The sequence below is a fragment of the Theropithecus gelada genome, chromosome 17, assembly GCF_003255815.1.
Source record: "Theropithecus gelada isolate Dixy chromosome 17, Tgel_1.0, whole genome shotgun sequence".
NCBI lineage: Eukaryota > Metazoa > Chordata > Mammalia > Primates > Cercopithecidae > Theropithecus > Theropithecus gelada.
Genome location: NC_037685.1, coordinates 45,349,481 through 45,353,917, shown reverse-complemented (window position 1 = coordinate 45,353,917; position 4,437 = coordinate 45,349,481). Strand labels below are relative to the sequence as shown.

Below are 4,437 nucleotides of genomic sequence, written 5' to 3'. Positions count from 1 at the left end.
GAAGGAGGTTTCCTCTTGCAGGTGGAGTGGGGCTGGAATGTTGGCATGCGGGGCAGGTGTGTTATTACTGATAGCAATGTCTTCATTTGGACTGGAAAAGTCAAGGAGAAAGAGTTGTACCAGTCTTTCAATAGCTTCTACAGATCCATTAAACTTAAAATAGATTAATCTCCAGAGACAGTCAACTTCCCAGACACAGCAATTACAGTGAAAGATGGCAAGCCCAAGACATCCATTTAATGGAAACCTACCGCCCAATACAGCTGCCTCCATAATTCTAGTTCTCATCCTGTGCAGGCTGCTTCTCCATCTCTGCTGCCAAACTATTCAATGCCAACTTGTTCTTCCCCTTAAAAGGCAGAGAGGGATGAATTTCTGAACTTTGCAGGATGTTCACTGGAAATGAGGCAAACTTAGGATACTTTGAAAAACATTAAATCAACTTAAAAAAAGTAAACAAAGCCTAGGAAAGCCAAAGATGAGTTAGGTGACATATACCAAGACGACTGGCCTATGCACAATTACTTTGAAGACACTGGAACAATGCTTAGACCAAGTAGCTCTAATTTACCCAAGGAATGAAAGCAAAAACACATCATTATATATTTTTAAAAGTTTGTTTTATGAGAAATATATTCTGAAATAGCATCCATCAAGTTAAAGTTGGATTCATGTTTAAGTGGTAGACTTGAAAGAACCTTTTATAAGCTACATAGAGTTTGGTTAGGTATAACATATTCATTAATGTTTAAAATTAATATTTATTGAGAACCGTTAAAAGGGCAAGTTATCTTCCAAAGACTGGAGGAATGTCAGAACTGAAATGGTAATTTACAGACAATCAGCTCTTGTCCCACTTCCTCAAAGAAATGGAGATTTAGAGAGAAGAGATTTATTGGTCCTGTGTTATAGCAGTTTGTTATTAAAGAATACTATTTTTCTCCTGAAAATAAATTCACAAAGTGCCTAACCTAGGTAGCAGCAATGTCCCAGGGAATCTGGCGACTCTTCAAAGACTTCGAAAGTTGTGTGCATTTTCTACTGGGCATGCAGCCCCTCTGGAACATGTCAGTATGTTTTTTCTTCAGGGCATCGTGCAGAACCCGTTGCCTACGGCTAATAGTCCCAAATATGTGTGTGTGTGTGGATGGATTGGAATTCTCTGCTGGCCATAAATAGGCATGTGTGTTTTGGTTCAATGTACTTTTAATAGTTAGAGACCTCGTGAAAATAAAAAATGTTCTAAAGTTATAAATATGTATATGAATATTGCAGTTAAATACAACAGGCAATTGTACATAATTTAACTTTAAATACAAAAATACCTGACAGCCACGTCTAAGATTAAATAGAAGGTTTACTTTTCTCCCTAGTTTATAATTCTCTGTTCTCTTCCAATTCATCATTTACAAGCCAAGTTCCATACTGTTAGCCAATAATTGTGTATTTTATATTCAACACATTTAATTTTGCTAGAGCTATGAAATATCATTTACAACCTTCCACAACTTATTTGCCTGTTTCTTATCAATTTCAGATCCACAATTGCTTTCTCACACCTCTTGTTGGTTCATCAGATTCTGTCTAGATGAGGCAGTCTTATTGCTGCAAAGCTGTTTAGTCATTATATCGAATTAAGGCAACGCTATGCCCCATGCACTAGATTTTTCACCTGGGCGCGTGTGTTTACAGCTTCCATTGCTTCCTTAGTGTCGTCTTCTGGTTATTTATTTATTTATTTATTTATATTTTGAGACTGAGTCTCGCTCTGCCACCCAGGCTGCAGTGCAGTGGCGAGATCTCGGCTCACTGCAACCTCTGCCTCCCGGGTTCAAGCGATTCTCCTGCCTCAACTTCCAAGTGCCCACCACCACGCCCAGCTAATTTTTGTATTTTTAGTAGAGACAAGGTTTCACCATGTTGGCCAGGCTGGTCTTGAATTCCTGACCTCAAGTGATCATCCAGCCTCAGCATCTCAAAGTGCTGGGATCACAGGCAGGAGCCACCACACCTGGCCTGTGTCGTCTTTTTAAAAACCATTAAAGAGAGGAAAATGTCTAAAGCTGTGGGTCTATTTGCTATTAGTATCATTGGCAGGACATGGAAAGTAACACCTATGTTTCCTGAGTGCTATATATATGCTCCTAACACTTCTGGACTTTTTAAATGTTTTTGTTCGTTTGATCTATATTTTAATAAAATTATTACCATCTTCCTAAATAAGCCATTTAAGTTTCATTATGTTTGAATAGAATACGTGCTTAGAAAAAACATCAGTTTAGTTTCTTCTCCTGAGCCTTCAGACTCAGCAAAGAGTGATATCTGGTAATGTCTGGTTGAACTCATATGTTAAAAAAAAAAAAAAAAAACAAAAAAAACCACCAAAGGTTTGTGATCTTGTTCTTGGCAATCTTCTGTTCAGGAAACGTCAATTCCCAGTGCTTGGGTTTCTAAAAATGATGACCTCTGAAGCATGCACCAATGTCTGAAGAAGTGGGTTTAATTTGTTTAAAGTTTCAACTATCACCATGCGGCCAGTAGCCTGGATGCACGTCTCCCAGTGTCAGGCAGGACTGTAACAGCTGAAGAAGCCATCCAGTGCTTCTTTCTCATTTTATGAGTCTGAGACTTAATGGAGTACTATACGGGAACCCGGCAAGCACCGTTTTCACCTGGGGTGGTTGTGGAGGGTTATTCCGTTAGTTGGGAGTGGTTTCCAAGGAACACTTGGCGTCAGATTCCCTATTGTCAGTGATTCATTTATGTGACAACCCAGCTTGCCCCTGGCAGCGACAAAGTCCCCGCAGTAGCAGTGCTTTGGGGCTCACCTCTTACCAACAGGTGTAGGCAATAGCGCAATCCATCTTGCAAATTAAATGCGCTTAGGTATTTGTCAATTTTACTGTTATCACTGTAAGAGGCAGAAAGGGGAATTGAACCATTATTCTTTTAAAAACGATCACAAAATATGTATTATTCCTAATCAATAAACAGGATTTTCCACTGCTTCAGTTACTCCAGAAGAACAAGGCAGGGAGTTTAGGCATCTTCCTTTGCTCCTTCAAACCCCCAAAGTTGTCTCCCGTCCTGTAAAAGACAACTTGAACTTACCAGCCACACAAAGCCTGGCAGTATCAAAGGTTCATGCACTTTCTCAAAAGGGCCTGCCCTGTGCCAGGGGCTTGTTGAGGGTCCACATCTTTTTTGTCATCTTTGAATGAATCTTACTATAAGCAAAGCAATGGGCTCTGAGCCTGGAAGGGGAGACACAAATAAGAAATAAGACACCAACTTCGCAGCAACGTGTGAACCAAGCCGTTCACATAGCACAAGAAGTTGCTGATGTCTTGGACCTGGAGGAAGCTTTTACTTTGTCATTGCAGACGGCCTCCATATTTCCCAACGTGGAGCCTCCCGTTTCCTAAATACCTAATACATGTTCTTATTCGTGTGGCAGGGCTTTTGTAACAAAGCGTCACAGACGGGTGCCGTGAACAGCAGAGATGGGTTTCTCGCGGTTCTGGAGGCTGGAAGGCCACGATCATGTGATGGACAAGTTTTTTTCGTCTGAGGCTTCCTCCTTGGCTCCTAGAGGGTTGTCTTTCTCCTGTGTCTGTTCACGATCTTTTCAGTGTGTGTGTCTGTGTCTTTTTTTTTTTTTTCCGCCGCAGTGGGTACAGCCGCTCCTAACGCTGCTGCTTTTTGGTCTTCAGGTTCTCTTCGCGCTCGTGGAGCCGGCGGTGGCTGGCGCGAGTCTTCTCAGGCCTCAGCGTCAGGGGCTCGCGCTTCTTGCCCTTGTAGACTTCCCTGAGGATTTCTTTGAGTCTAGTTAATAACGGTGAGAACACGGGCAAGGGACTTGCAGACGACTCGGATCTTAGAGAGCTTGGAGGCCGCGCTGCCTGTCACTTTGGCGACTTGCAGCTGGGACCACTGCACCCTCAGGTCGCCTGTTTCAGCAGCTCCTCCTCCTCCTTCCCGCGAAGGTCTGGAGACTCGATCTTGGCCATTGCTGCACAGGCCGCCCATTCATCTTTTATATATATATATATCTTATATATATATTTATATATACATTTATATACATTTATACATATTTTTATATATTTTTATATATCTATATATAGAGACAGACACCAATCACATTGAATTAGGGCCCCACCCATATGACCTCATTTAACCTTAATCACCTCTTTAAAGACCCTATCTCCAAATATAGTCATGTTCTGAGGTACTGAGGGTGAAGGCATCAACATGTGAATTTCGGGGCACAGGGTTCAGCTGATAAACTATGCCAAGCCTTTTATACATATTATTCTCTCATTTACTCAGGACAAAATTCCTCCATGGGAAATGCTATCATTGACATTTGCAAATAAACAAATCAGGGAAGTAGAATAGAAAAATGCGGACATTTCAGGCTTTCTAATGGGGCTG

The 4,437-nt window shown here is 41.4% G+C and overlaps 1 pseudogene; it reads right to left on the bottom strand.

Annotated features, from left to right (window-relative positions):
* Window positions 1–277: 277 nt before the first annotated feature.
* On the bottom strand, window positions 278–4,010 carry LOC112611166 (annotated as a pseudogene).
* Window positions 4,011–4,437: the final 427 nt, after the last annotated feature.